Below are 16,023 nucleotides of genomic sequence, written 5' to 3'. Positions count from 1 at the left end.
AGCGTGCCATTGAAAATCAGCAGATTAGAAGATGCAGTAATTACTATGCTGGGATTGCAGCCATCTCTGTAGATTATTTTTATTCAGATTCTGCAAAAGAGAGAGTTTTTGTGCTTTAAAAAGAGAGGTTATAATTTTGAATTCAAGCCCAAAACATTTTGTATTGGTATCAGAAGCAAGATTATTTGTACAGTGTTGCTTAAGAATTTATGGGGTTCATGTGATTGAAGAACCTGACACTCTGTAATATATTACAGAGCTCCTATTTGGCATTGACTAATATTCCCATTTTATAGATGGGGAATAGAGTACAAAGAGATCAAGGTATGTTGACATTCCCAATGGGAGTTCAGGGTAGATAAAAGCTTTCGAGAAGCTATTTAGCCCTGAAAGTGTTTGGAGGCTATGCTTAGATTCCTTTACCCTGGTTTTCTTCAAGGTAAATGAAGCTTCATGCCAGCATTGCGAGGACTGCTAGCTCATATGCAGTTCTGGAAGAAATTTAAAATCTCATTCTTGCATAGAAGAATGGCAGATCTTTTCCTCACAAGAATGTGATCGTGCTGATTAAAAAGGAATATTGGGAATTGTAAGCTGTTTTTTTGAATGCCTGTATATTAATATATCCCTTTACTTACACACGTGTGTATGTGTGCAAAAAGAACTGATAATGTCCTAAAAAAGAAAAGACATTGAGAATGAGTGGCAGGTGAGTTTTTAGAAGTGTTAAATAATGCTTTTAAGAAACTTTGAGCCACTGGATGCTGAAGAAGAATGCATGAACTTTCCAATACCGGAATACTGAAATTTTGCTTGGCTGAATATCTTTGAAGTCCTTGTATTAGCTGAGCATGTGTTCATATTAATTGGGTGAGACAGATCAAGTAATGCCTGAAAACACTGAAAGAAGACATTCAAGTAGCCTCAAGGTAAGTTTATTGTAGGCTGAAAGCTTTCTGCCTTTCTTATGTCAGACTTGTGGCTAGTTTGTCAGTTCATCTATTGTTAGTATGAAATAGGGATCAGATGGTCTGCTTTGCAAGGGTGGGTGACCTGCTTTGATCAAGATCCCCAGAGTTTACAGCTGAGCCTGTGTTTCCACTTAAACAAAAAGTCAGCTGTCCTGAGGAGTTTCCCACTTGTTTATCATGCAGATAGCTCTTGGGGCTGCTGGTCCACCCTCTCCTTCTCCTGTCAAAGAGTCAAGCCAAAGACTGAGCGTGAAGCCTTAATGTTTCATACCAAACCAACTTTTTCCAGCCTTTTCATTTTGTTTGAAAACTATTCTTGAGCAGCAAAGAGAAAATTGTGTGAATTGTGTGTTTCTGTTGGCTAAGTTGACAGTTGTTGCCTTCAGACAAGACACAATGTTGTTTCTCTGCTTCTTTCAAGCTGTGAAATGAGCTGAGGGAAAAACTCCCTAAACCTTTGCAAAACAAAGCTCCGGTTCATGAAGGCACCTCTTGTGTTTTTGCGTACTCAGAAATATCTGTTTTTCAGTAGTAAAGCATTAGCTCAGTAAAACAGAATGACTAGGATTACTGCCGTAAAGTAAAGCACACATTTAAGGGCTTTCCTGGGTCAGGGTCTGCTCCTTCATCATGTTTAAACTGGATCTCAAAACTTTTGCGACTGTCAAGATGTTTCAATGCAGGCTCCAAATTGTGCGAAGTTCTCAAACCTTTTCCGTGCAAAAACAGGGAGAGAGGAAGGATGGCTTTTTATATGAAGAAAATTTGTTAAAGCACCTACCTTAAATGCGTAGATCACTCCCGAAGTAATGCCTCCTATTTATTTCCATGGAAACTAAACAGAGCACAGTCACACTATCTGGTGGAGCAAATTCTCAGCTACAAAACACTTTTTTGACATAGTCTCCACCATTTAGCTATGTATTTTCACCAGCGATGAACAAGAGTCTGTATGCTGCACTCATCTTCTGCACCAACAGAAGTAACCCACTGCTGTTGTAACTGCTGCTGAAACACATCACCTACCACCTACTGTGCTCACAGCCACAGGTTGGTCTGCTCTGTAAACATTCAGCAAGCATCAGTGAATGCTAATAGGTGCCATTTTCTTGCTCCACCTGGAGAAATTCAGTTCCACACCTTTGCTTCACACATGCTTTCATGTTGGAATGATCCTCTGCTGCCATTTTGTTGCACGACAACAAAATGTAATGGGATATCGGTGAGAGAATTCAGCCTCCTCTACCATGCCACCATCATCTGCCTCTGATGTCATAGGCCAACATAATGACATAGGAGGCATTATTTTTGGAGCAGCCCGTATACAGTCACTGTGTTGTAGTGGTCAGATGGATATCATCATGTGCCCCAGGCCAAAATGGTTTACTGACAACTCTGCTCCTACCCTACTTCTTTGCTTTCTTTGCCCTCAGAAGAATGGAAAATGGGTCAAGCCTTAATCGGGGTGATGGAGATTCAGTTTTCAAGTGATGGGTTTCAATTTGTCCTCCAAAGTAAATGTAAAGGCTTTCTTCGCTTTGGCTTAAGAGAAGCGACAATCCTGGTCAGGCTCTCATAATAGTCTCATCATCTGAAAGATGGAATAGGAAGAGAAGCTATGCAAATACATTTAACTAGCCTGTACAGATGGTAGTACCAAGTGAAGTTTGCGCAGGGACCAGAAGGCCACGTTAATTTCCCTGTATCTCTGGCTAATAAAGTGACTTTAGTAAAAATCTTTTGCAAAGTCTGACGGTTTTTACGCTGCAGACCACTGAGAGTCAGAGCTTTATTCTCAGTATGTGGTGCGGTACTTGGCAAGCAGTCATTCAGAAATCTCTGTGAGGTTTAAGGTCTGATTAAAATATGGAGGATGGGCGCGTCATAAAATTTACTGTGTTTGGAAACTAAATGTTTATGCTAGTCAGCTTTCTTTTAACCTTCAGGTTCTCTATGCAGGTAAATTTCTCTGCAAATTGATCTTGAAGTTGAACCAAGCTGTTGTGAATAATGGCTGCTGCTAAGAGAGAATTCTGGTGTTTTACTCAAAAGTTGCCCTGTAGTGCGAGAGGAGTACTTTAGAGGATTCCTCATGCCACCTTCTTGGCCCTTCTTTGCACCTTTGGTCCAAAGCTCTGGTTGAATTAATGGCTGTTATAGTAAAGGGTTCACGTGGACTTTCAGTGCATTCCGGACTGGATAGCTGCTAAATAGTGATAAGTGAAGGGTTTTGGTGGTTTGGTTTGGTTTTTTTCATTCTAAATGGGACTTTATGATGTTGGAATGCCAAAGATAGAAAGCTCTATGTGTTTTTGGCAAGTAATGAAAAAGTTGTTTGGATTTCTGTTGGAATACAGAACAACCTGTATTAACATACTGAATTTACTTAAATTACTGTGATGTCACATATATAGGAAGTGGTTTAATTAGACCTTGTTCGTTTGGCACCTGTAAATTTGAGTAGTTGAGTGGGTCAGCGCCCTGCAGATGATACAGAAATCAGGTGATGAAGGACAGATCAGTTTGTCGTCTCTTCATTAGAAAAACATCAGAGGTCTGAGTTCAGAAGAGAATGCAAAGTGAACTTTCCTCCTGATTAGCAAAGTCCAGCTGTTGTGTCCTCACTGTCAAGTAACATATTGTAAGAGGTAAATATTAGAATTTGGAAAGGTGATTTCTGCTTGCGAGGAAGGCATGACAAATGAGAATTACAGCATACCACGTATTTAATTGCATTTACCGTGACATCTAGCAGATGCTGGGAGAAGATGGGATCAATAGTTTTGTGTCCCAAGGGAAGGTCAGCTCACACCAGATGTACCAGTTTTCTTCCTCCTTTTTTGTATGATAAAAAAATGTGCTGTGAATTGATTTAAATCTCACTTGAATCTCCCTAGAGAAGATATATATGTAACAGTATTTTGGTTTACTGACAATGCAGGTACTGTTCATTTACTCAAACTCATTCTACCATGCTAATGAGGTAATCTTATTCTGAAAGAATAAGCCATTAGGAGTAAATTTTGTATACGGACACGTAACACTTCTTAGTGGGGTGTGTGCTATCCTTTGCTAGTAGCCACCGGGGAGTTTAAAATACTAAAGGATGCATTTTTTGCCAGTTACATACCTTTTCTATGATTTACTCCATCAAAAATGCAAAACTTAAGCTTAAATAAAGACTTAAGAATGGGAATGGGAATTGCTTTTGTAGGAGAAGATAAGGTGTACGGTGATGTGCTCTGCAAAACATCATTACTGTAGCAGTAGAAGGAATAATATAAACTTTAGAAGGAGAACTCAAAGCTGATGGATGGTGTGTTATGAAGATGAATTTTGACACATGCCTATCTTCATATCTCAAAGCATCTACTCAGTTCTGTAGTTTTTTTTTTTAATCCTTACTTTATAGGCACATTCACCACTAAATAGCTGGAGCTCTCTATGAAAACTTGCAGTGGTTTAAGAAAGGAGATAATTAATCAGTATGTTCACCTTCAAAATTCAGATCGTTGAAAACGGGAGGTTGCAATCTCTCTGCTTAGATGTAAGTTAAATCTGCTGGATGCTGTCAAACATTTAATTTGATAAAAGAACGATGTTACAGATGGGCCCGTCGTTTTTGGATGCCACCTGGGAATTAAGTGTCATGCAAAGGTCAACCATATTTGTAGAAATCTGCAGTCTCTTGGCGCTCAGAAAGATTTCCTGGAGAAACTGTTTATTAACTCTGTGGCATGGTACGCAGAGTCATACATTTGATCACAGAGAGCAAGTGGCTATCAAAGAGAGGGCATTGCAAGGTCATTAAATTCCTTTTCATGCTGGGTAATCATACCCTCTGTGGGTAACCAGTTGCCCTGTTCTCTGTGTCTCGCAGCAGGGTAAATTACAGAATCCCTACAGGTGCTCTGGCTGATTTTAGTGTTTCCCATCTGCAGGTCAATTATTTACTTACCACAAATACAGGATATGCAGTTGGTTGATATAGGGTCTATGTTTCCTTTCATCCAGTGTTGCCAAAATGTGAAAATCAGTTTTTTTTTTTTCCCTATTCTGAAAGAGAAGCTACTTCTGATACATTTAGTCTTATTTTCGTTCGTATCAATAAAAAATGTCAACGATTCCTGAAGATTCTAGTCAGAAATGCCTGTCCTTTAATGACCATCAACTTTTACTGAGTTTTGATTAGTTATTGTTTTATTTAACGGATCAATAAGGATGATAGGAATTAAGGCAGAATTGATTAAATAGTAATAAATAATTTTTGTTATTTATTACTTATCCAGATTTGAGCTTGAATAACATTCACGGCAATCTTGGGAATCTGGTATTTTCTTGGGGGTTTTCCATGTCCTTCCAGTTCCTTGCGGAGTAAGTTGTGGTGAGTGAGGACTTCTTGTACCTTCCTTCCTTCCACTCTAAAGTTGGCCACGGTTCCTCAGAACACCTTCTTTCTGACTTTTACCACTAGTCCAGAGGACATAGTGTGCAAGAGGGAAGTCATTGGCAGAAAAAACACATTAAAGTTGAGTGAAGTTGGAAAGCGGGGCTCAAAGGCAGCTAGTTCTAGCCACTGGGCACACAGGACTCATGAGCTGTGTCCACCTGTGTTCTCCTGCCAGGTAGTGACTTTGGAAGACATGGCCTATGTTCATTGTGTCCTGTATGGCTTGTATGCATTTCTGTCTTGCAGATTGAAGGTAGAACGTAGTAATGAGGAGGCAATGCTTGCAAAGTGATTATTATTGTTTTCCTAATAGTGTTGCAGAATCAGCTCTCAGTTTAAGCCTATAGCGAAAACTTTGTCTGAATAATAGGTGCTCAACACCTGTTAAGCAGAGCCTTTCCCGATGAGCAAGGATGAGAATCTGCAAAGACAACACGATTCAGGGCTTTCTAGAGGGGCTACATTGTGTGAGTTTTGCACTCTTCTTGTTGTTCCTTTTGGCAGACCTGGGGAGAAAGCTGTAAAGATGCTCACTTAATGTAATGAATAGTCATTAGCTGATGTTGCCATAAACACATCAGAGGGCGTTCTGTGAATGAATGCTTTTTATTGCAAAAATCCACTGGATCTCTCTCCTCCTCAGTTCAGTACACAGAATGTGCAGGAAAAGAAAATTAGTTCCAGTAATCTACTCATCCAGCCAGAAACAACTATAGCCCCCAAAGCACTCCAGAAATTAATGTTTTGTGTTAAAAACAGCTTTCTAAATTTTTGGTTTATTTTTAGGAAAAAATATATTAGAAACATCTTGAATTTGTTTTGATAAGATGTATGTCTTCTGTCCTGCAACAAACACTGAATTGCTTTTGGTGTTTGAAAGTGTTTTCATTTGGTTTGATGACAGCTTTCCCACACTTTTTCCCACTGTGTTAGGATCAGAATCTTTCAGAGCAATGAATTTCCGAGGAAGGACTGAAGTGCTGTTAATCTGACCTATAGGTCTGCAGTTCCTGAGCTGGACTCATAATCTGAGGCAAACCAATTAACCTAGTTCTGCTCTGGGCTCGTGAAATATTGAGTATGCTGAAGAATTTTGAGTAATTGAGTGATAGCTATGACTTAAACAGCACGAATGAATTTCATACTGTTAATCTTAAGGTGGGGAACTCTAAAACTGCAGGAAGAATTCTGGACCTTTACTGTCCCTTTGGTTTTTGGTTCACTAATGGCACAAATATTGTCTGAAGAACATAGTAAAGATGTGACAAAGCTGCCACTGCTGTTGCCTGTTGTTTGTTTCTTCATTTCGTGACATATTCAGTGAGATACAGAATTTTATCCAAAAGTTTTTAAGTGATAAAGCATCACAGCCATGGGGGAAAAAAGTACAGTAAATGGCATCCTTTAGTTGTGATTTCTGCCTTCCATCAGCAAGAAGTGATTGAATCTACTAAATGAGAAGAATCTGCTGAGCCAGTTAAGGTGTTATTGAAATGGATTTTGACAGAGACTGCTGCCTAAACAATCAGAGATTGTAGCAGGGATAGGACACAGTATGTCTATCTTGTCTATATATCATTGCAAGCACCTTGAGGTTTTTTCCTGTGGCTCCTGACTGTTTCCTTCTGTGCTGTCTGGAACTAGCATGACTTCCATTGTAAAAAATAATAATAATAATAATAAAAGAAAATCATATGACACTCTAGAATAGAATAAGATGGAATGGAGGTAGAAAACAAGTTGTTACTGTTCTACCAAGGCTTGCTGAACGTCTCCCATCTTCTTTGCCCCTTGCTCATCGTTTTTACTTTTTGTTGCCCTTGTTGATGTGTAACTCAAGGAGCGAGCTGACTCAATCAGCTGAAGCAGTTGCATGAAAGATGCTTGCTGCAGGGAATGGTGCAGCAGGGAAGGGGGTTGTGAACAGGTTGTGAACACACCCCAAATAGCAGCGCCACCTGTATTTTGTGTTGGTGCTCGGTTACCTGGCAGATCTGGAAAAGTTTTTGAAGCTCCTGGTAGGCAAAGCAAATTAGGAGTGCTTGAAAATGCTATCACTGATTTTTACTTTTTTTATGTATGCTTGTGTTTGGCACAGTGGATGAAGGTGAGAGACTTGTTTCACGTTTCTGTATGCAGCAGAAGCATTTCAGAGAGAATACAGCCAGAAATATCACACGGTGAAATGCTGGCATGAAAAGATAACTTATGTCAGATGGGTTCATAAAGCATTGTTTTAATTGCTATCAGAACCATGATATATAAAGCTTCAAAAGCATCTGGAAACACTTGTAGATGTTATCAACAGGAAAATGTTTAAAAGTAACGTAAAATAAACACAGGTTTTTATTCCTCTCTGGTGGATTTTTCAAGGAGGATTAAGTTCTCCATTACATCAGCCAGCGAGCAGCTTGCAAGGTGTATCTTTCACAGGTTATTGCTTCTGCAGAACCAGCTTTTTGGCAGATCTGTTTTTATCGTGATCTCGGTCTGATCCGATTCCATGGATCACGTGGAGCAGGATCCACTTTACCTCTGTGGCAGCTAGGTGTTCTATCAGCAGCCTGGCAATGGAACTGCCACTTTGGGGGATGCTGCTTTCCCTCCGTCCCTGTTTTCCTATGGTCGGTGGCTGCTGGTGTTGAGTTGTGGGGTCCAGCCATGTGCCTGCAAGGAGAGGCGTGAGGCCCTCAAAGCTTTGTGGAGAGGCCTGAGGTCTGAGTAAGGCAGGGAAGTTTTCCTGGAGAAGTTCCTAGCAGACTCCCAAGCACAACTGTAAAAAATATATGAATTTAATTGGAGCTCCACTTTGAAAACTCCCCAGACAAGAGAATACTGAAATCCTAGAACTGGCGAGTTTGCTTCTTGCTCACTTCTGAGCATCGTTCCATTGCTCACATGGCAGCTCGGGGCCAGCCAGCAGCACTTAGGAGGAAGCCACAGCTTCACCATGTCCCTGTGGAGTTATTCAGCCCCGTGGCTTCGTGGCGTGCTCTCTGCTGGTTCTGGGGCCATGAGAGGTTTCAATCCCCTGCTATCTGCTGTAGCAGGCTGTCAGCTCCCCCAGTGACCCCATTTGTCATTTATACCCCCTGAAACATAGCATCGCTTTCCTTCCCAAGCCACACAAACGTATCACTCCTTTGTGTGAGCACAGGACCTGACACTGTGTTACGATCTGCAGTTGTTTTGTTTTTATTATAATTAGCTATCTAATTGCATGTCCAAGCCTGGTTGATGCATTTACATTTGTAAGTAATTAGGATTTATTTGAAAGCATGCTGTTTTAATGTTTAGCCTCCACTTTCCATGAATGAAATTACAGATAAAATTTAATTTCAAAGTAATAAACTAGAAGGAAAAAAGCATAAATAACAGCACTGAACGTATCAATCAATCCCAGCTCCCACAGCACTGACTTCTGTGAGCTCTGATTGTGGAAGAGACTGTCCTAAATTTGGGGGGACTTGCCTGAGTGAGATTTACTCTTTCAAGTAATGACTCGTTGTGGTCCCATTACAGATGAAATCACGTTGTAATAAACTTTCACACCCGAGTACCAATTACAAGTACGTACCTGTCCTAATAATTTGTTATCCCAAAATTATGTCCCACAGTATCTGCCTTTTTGTCTAAATGCCAGCAATCTCATTTGTCTTTCTACCACTACCCTGTATGTTCAGCAAAGTTTAGACAGAAAAATAAATGGTATCATTATCCTTCTAAATGAATATAAGCAGGAGAAAATAAAACTAAAAGCGAGGCAGGAAATTGTTAATATGTTTACAGAACTGTCGTAATTGCATTAGTGAAAATAGGTTTTATTCCACTTCTGGCTTTCCTTTGGATCGCAGCAGTCATTTGAGAAAAGCAGGATCAAGATATAAGGGGCTTTTCCAATTGCTTCCATGAAAAGGCAGGGCGGTAGATACAACAGCGATGAGCAAGAGGATGACAATGAGGATATTGCCATGGAGGCAAAGTATTTTCTAAAGTTTAGTTGTAACGTACAATTTCAGACAATCTGGTTAAAGAACTATTTTATTACTTGGTTTTTGTGGTTTGTTTTCTTTTTATTGTTGGCCCCTTTTCCTGGGGAGAAAGACAACGCCTTGGGGAAGAAGGCTTAGTGTCAGAACTCCCTGTGCTCTTGGTAACTGTGTGCTCACCACCTCTGTGATTTTGCTGTTGTGCTGGAAAGAAAGGATGCTCGGAGTGCCTGGCTGCTGAAACCTGCTGTGGGAGTCCTGAGCTGATTCTCCTTGGACACTTGAGTTGTGGATGCACTCTTGACTGGTCAGATGGATTCTTTCATTTTTCAGGGGCATCGTATTTATTCAGTGCTTGCTTTTGGTGCAGCATTGACTGGACAGACAGACAGCTACGTCTTGCATCCAAAGATGCATCCAACCTGAAGTCTAGATGCTCCCTCTAGTAATCAGAAGATCAAAGCCTCTGAGGACTTCACCGCAGCTGAGGTGGCATTCGGCTGTCTCACTTGGTTAAGCTGTAACTTCAGAAAGGCTGTGGGGCAGAAAGGATTTTGGATGTTCCCTACCTTAGGGAGGCTGTATGCCCAGAGCAGCATCTGAAAATGACCCTCTGAATCTCTAGCAAGATGCCATAATTATTCTGCCACTGCTCCATTTCTGCTCCATTTCCACTAGCTACTTAATGTGTAGTGTAAAAATATTCCCATTTGTTTTTGTGGTATTGTACGTGTGTTTAGATCTTATGCATGTTTTGAAAGAGCTGCATTTTGACTTTGTGAAGCTTTTTTCTTTTTTTCTTTTCCTTTTAACTGTGGGCAACATTGGCTGGGCAGTAGACTATTTATGAAATAATGTTGCCCACTGGCGGTGAAGAAAGAGGGAGATCCAGTAAGTGTTTTATGTCATTGTGACAGCTTTCAAAGCAGCTCATTCCAACAATTTAGTCCAGGAGGAAAAAGCATTAGTGTGTGCCTGGAGGAATTTAATGCTACAAAACCTACATATAAGTTCATATTAGAAAAGATTACATACACTGAACAAAAAGGCTGACGATCTCAAGAGGCTTCAATTTCAATGCCAAGCCTTACAAAACAGGTACAAAGAATGTGATACTGCACATGCCACGTTGTAATTATAGCATTCATGAGCCCCCTACATACTGAAAATAAAAGAACCAAAAAATGGCCTTTGATAATGTTTAAAACGAGCAGTATTTATTATGGCTGCAAAGCAGTAAAAAATTAAGGAACTCTGGTTTTGAGAGTTGAATCTCAGAATCCAGCCACCTTCTGTTGCTCCGTGCTCTGGCTTGCCCCAACTTTTGCATAAGCAGAAGGGAACTGAAGGAAGGTAGCATAGGGTTTTAAAAGCAGAAGCTGCAATGAGGCATCCCTTAGATGCATTTGTGACCCATCAGCTCCTTTGGCACGTAGCAAGAGAGTAGCTGGTGACTGCAGTTGGGCTTAGCCCAAAGCAGGACCAAAGACACCCCATGCATCTTGGAGATGTTTGTTAGCAGAGAAGAACAGCAGGATATGCTGGCATCCTGCACAGCAAACTGTCTACTCCCCCAACCTGGATTTTTTTTGTTGTCCCATAATTGTGCCTGCCTGGTTGTTTTCCCATTGCTTGCTCAAGCCAAATCTTCACTCGTGAGGCTCTTGACTTTTGTGGTTTTTGTGCCTGAACGTCATTCTGCTCCTGAGCTGCAGCCCAGTGCTTGTAGCCTTATTCCTCACTCGGTTGTAGCATGATTCCCACCTCATCTGTTTGCTTTCTCCCCTCCCGGTCTCCTTTTACCAACAGAGGACTTGTGTGTTTACGTGGTTACATGGAGTAAGAGCACCAGCATCCTCAGGGCTGCTGCCCTGGCAAAATTTGCCTTTTCCGCTCTCTTCCGTAGACTTATTTCTCATGTGCCATTTTACTTTCTTGCAGCATTTTGTAACACTGTTTAAAATGAGAGGCAAGTAAGATTTTTTTTTTTTTGCATGACTTACTTGCCAGTGACTGACACTGGATGAATCTTCTGCAGTAATTGACATTTAGGAGTAACACTGGCTGAGATCTGATAAAACCACTGAGCAAAGCATGAGAGTGAAGCCCAGTGGTGTTTTGATGGTTCAGTGGATTCCCATTGCAGTCCATCCTGTTTGATCTGGATTTATAAATATCAGAGCCATTAATGCTACTGAGGAGGGTACTGGCTGTGTCCAAAGGTGTACAAAGCTGTAGAGGAAATATGAATGAGGATGTAACGTGTCATATGAGTAATTTGCTTTGAGAGAAGTGACCCTCTGCTATGTGTGCTAGATTAATTGGCAATGTCTTAGTGTATCCAAACTTGGATTTCAACAGAGAAATGCAAAATGTAGTTGTTCAATTTTTATTTTATGTAGCGAGTACGTTATGCCGTTCTAGTTGCATCTGGCCTGTGTTGCTGTGGTTAACAATTGCTCCTGGTTTGGTTGTTTGTTTTCCATTGTGGAATAATAATTGCTCTCTTCCAAACAGAGTATTTTGGGGAAACTATTGCAGTGAGTGAACAATAGTAGCAAGCTGCTAAGTAAATATAATAGAGGAGGTATGCATTTCAGTGTATTTTATTTTGTGGAATTAGGGAGTTTAGCATAACGTGAAAATGGGTTCTTAGTATTAAGCAGTCACTCCCAGAAATTGATTACACTTAAATTTATCATTTATTTGATTTTTAATTTGACTTCAGACAAACTGTGTTACACAAATATTCCTTTTACTATAAAAGCTGGGCAGTGGATATAAGCCTGCTGCTCCCTAGCACTGAATGAATCCTAGGTGTTTGCTGGCAGTAGGAAAGTGAGCATATTTTGCAGTTACCAGGCAGGAAAGAAAAAGGAATTGTCTCACATAGGGTAATAATGATATTTTAATCAGAAAAAATTACAGCTCCTTGCTGCTGCTTGAAGGGACTACTTCATAATTAAGAAAAGCAAGATTGCATTTTCTGTTATCCTTAGTTTTAAGAACTGGTTTGAACACAGAATATCTTTCATTGGCTTTTGTAGTGCGGCGCTGTGGCTTGGGTGGCTATTGCCCCACAAATCTCCTGTAGTGGGAGCCTGCCATGACTACCAACTCAGGGACTGATATATATATATGTATATATAGACTTGGGGTGCTTTTGTGAGCACATGTTGTTATTCTTCTCTTCTTTTGTATCTGAAATAAAAGAAATAGCGTAATTGAAAAATGAATGTATTCATTATCAGTATAAAAAGAGAGAGCATGCCGTGCCAGTTAAGTCGTGTGCCGTCTTGCAGATTCATCGCAAGGCTTAATCGCAATTTATATCTAGCATTTGTTGTGATACTTGGAAAATGCATACTGTAAATAAGTGCATAGAACATCTGGAAAATGTGTTCTTTCCTTTTCTTTTGCAGTAAGAAGTTAAGCATTCATTGATGCGGTCTGTATTTGGGGGCATATCCATTTTTTATAAACCTTCCTTATGGTTTCCAAGAAGGAACTCAACATTTTCCTTTTCAGCTGAAGCAAGGCTCTGCTGTTGCCTCTAACGCAAAATGAAAGCGGTTTAGAGGAGGTCCAGAGCTGGGACAAAGGCTGATGTGACTGGGGCTCATGGCTGCAATCCGTGTGCTAGGGCCAGAATCGGGCTGTGCTCAGGAGGATCCTCAGCTTGGGCAGCCGGCTGACATGGCTGCACGGTGAGGAAGGCGCTGGTTGTTCTGATGCTGTCGCCAGCCTGCTGGTCTCCAGCTGAGGACCTGGGCCTGCCAGCTGCACATCAGCAACGTTCCTGGGGCCGTGAAGCAGAACCAGGATTTGGAAAGGAGCTTGATGAGACAGCCAGCGAGTTAACGCTCAGCGCCTTGGGTTTGTGCCGCTCATCTGCGAGGCAACAGCATATGGTTGTTCCCAGCTCTGGAATAAATGCTATCTGAAGAGGTAATGAGATGCAGTTGTTGTCTTTGTCCATTACTTCCATAAATGTTAAACAGCTCTTCTGTGACTGACCGAATTGTTCCTGAGTTGGCTCTACGATTATCCCTGTAGCCTCAATAATGCCTCAGAGCAAAAGGTGAATCAATTCTGTACTTTGGCATGCCGAAAAGCAGGGCAGTCTTCAGCATTGTATCTCTGCTTCTGTACATCCTTGTCCAAAACTTCTGTTGTTTTCCCTAGAACAACATCCAACAAGGCCCTCCTGTCCTCTGAAGCAACACTAATTCCTTGGAGGACGCGTGTATGTGCAGAGAGCTGTAACTGGGGAGGGCTGGGGAGAATGTGGCCCAGGAGAGGTAGCTCAAACATAATCACATCTCCTGAAAGTACGCTTTTATTTTCAGACATTGTGCAACTGATGGCAGTTTGGCACTCTTTCTGTTTTGGAGGAATATGATGAAAAGGGTGCATTCCAGTTATCTGTTGTTAATTTAGTATCCGTGGTTAATTCATAACCCACAGATCTCCCATACTATTTATATTTTTTGAAGACTGATACAATCCCATTTCCCAGTTGTAATACAATCGGGGCAGTAGTTCAGAAGTTGCTGCCATATCCTCTTAATTAATGTACAATTTAAAGTCTAGGTCGGAACAACGGATTAGATGAACACTCATTCAGTCAGGGGAGATGTCAAACATCTATCTAGCAACAAGACCCAACAGGCAGAAAAGATTTAAGTTCAGCTCCATTCAAGTGTTTTCCTGGCTGTTATTTGTGTTGGTGTTTTTTCCAATCTCATGAAGCAGAGTGTAGGCAGAAAACACCTCAGCGTTTGCCAGAGCAACAGTATCTATACGCTTAACACTCAGCAAAGTCTGCAATATTTCAGAGATGTTTCAAGGGAAAACATTTTATCTTTTTTTCCTGTGCTGCCTCAGCATAATGGCAGTGCTTCCCATGTAGGTCAAGAGACTGTGATTTTGTTGGTCTCTTTACCCTAACATCAAAGTGCATAAATGTTCGCTTATTTGAGTGCCAGGGGGGCTTTCTTTCTGATTTTTATTTTTATTATTTGGGTGCAGAGAGGGTGAATGGGAAATCTTGTTATGTATAAATTGGAGCATGCAAAGAAGAAAAGATGCATATTATAAAAAGGCATGAATAGCGTGCTGTGTGCTAGCTATGTTAAGCCACAGTAGGTGAGGCAGTCCTTTCCATGGTAGATATCTCTGATTTTTATTTTTAATACTTTATTTCTTGTCATTAAGCTTTACTCCCTCCCTGGTCTCCTCCACATTTTTAGACCTTTCTGACCTGAATGACAGTGCAAGCACGCTTAGCATCTGCAGTGCCTTCATCTTGAGGATCAGTCACCCCAGTAGAGAGCGCTTTCCTCAGGGTCACTGCTGGCAGAGCTCACCCTGCTGCTTTTCCCAGGAGCTGCTTTCCTGCTGCCAAAGCAGAGTTCTTACTCTTATGTCTGAGCCATAGCCCTGAGCAGATGGAAAAGAGAAATGTCCTGGGTGGTGAGGCTGGTAGTAGGGACAAGCTGTGGCAGCTCTTCCAGCTCCCTCTCTGTCCTACTCAGTCTCACTGAAATATTCTTGCTTGCCAACATCTAAATTGTTCTTCTGTATGCTTGCATAAACCAGAGGCATTAAAATTGAGCTTAGTTATTGTTGGTGAAGGTTCTGTCAATAACTTTGGGAGGAATTGTGGTGGTGGCCCAAAGAGTACTTTGGTTGAAAGCACGTTGGCTTTGGTCTTTAGGCAGTGCTGGTCAAGTGCATTTATTTCCTGTACTTCACAGTTAAGCAGGGCTTTTTTTTTTTGCTTTTTTTTTTTTTTTTTTTTTAAAAAAAAAGAAAGGATAGTGAGAAAAGTTTGATATTTTGTGAAAAGCCAAGGGGTTATTTTGTAAATTTCTCAGCAGAAATTGAATAGAGTGGCTTTGCTGAGCTAGAAAATGAGAGATTGTCTTTGTTGTAAATGAGCGTGTCTTGGTTTTGGCTGGGATGGAGTTAATCTTCCTAGTAGCTGGTATGATGCTGTGTTTTGGGTGTAGGAGGAGGATAATGCTGATAATGCCCATGTTTTACCAGTAGCTGAGCAGTGCTTACATGGAGTCAGGGACTTCTTGGCTACTTGTGAGCTGGGAGGGGACAGCAAAAGGACAGCTGACCCAAGCCGAGCAAAGGGATGTCCCATAAAGCGAGGCATCGCTGGGGACTGACTGGGCAACAGTCAGCAGGTTATGAGCAATTGCTTTGTGCATCCCACATTTTGTGTATTTTTAATTATTATTTTCCCTTTGTTTCCTGTTCTATTAGCAGTCATCTGAACCCATGAATTTTACCTTTTCTTTTTTTTTTTTTTTTATTCTTTCCCCTACCCTGTGTTAGGGGTGGAGGCTGAGTGAGTAGAAATGTGGTGCTGAGCTGCCTCCTGTGTTGTACCACAGCAGAGAGAAAAACCCGAAAAATTGCCCAGATCCAGATCTGTAATAATCTGTAGGACACATCATGGAGTTTCTCTAGAGCAGTGTTACTCAGAACAGTGAGCTTAGGGGTACCCATGCATCCATTATGCTCAATGCTTAAGCCTGAATAAGATAGCCAATAAATGAAATCACTCCGTATGTATAATAATATGGAAATCAAGATA

General features: G+C 41.0%; 1 protein-coding gene across 1 annotated transcript in view; it reads left to right on the top strand.

The window, feature by feature from the left end:
• The window catches only part of MACROD2 (mono-ADP ribosylhydrolase 2), an 837,047-nt gene that overhangs the window by 682,661 nt on the left and 138,363 nt on the right, over positions 1–16,023 (top strand). The gene's annotated exons all lie outside the window — the stretch shown is intronic.

Source organism: Lagopus leucura, unplaced genomic scaffold (assembly GCF_019238085.1).
Source record: "Lagopus leucura isolate 7727_CA_CO unplaced genomic scaffold, USGS_WTPT01 Super-Scaffold_73, whole genome shotgun sequence".
NCBI lineage: Eukaryota > Metazoa > Chordata > Aves > Galliformes > Phasianidae > Lagopus > Lagopus leucura.
Note: the sequence above shows the minus strand (reverse complement) of the source record. Positions and strands in the feature narration are given on the sequence as shown.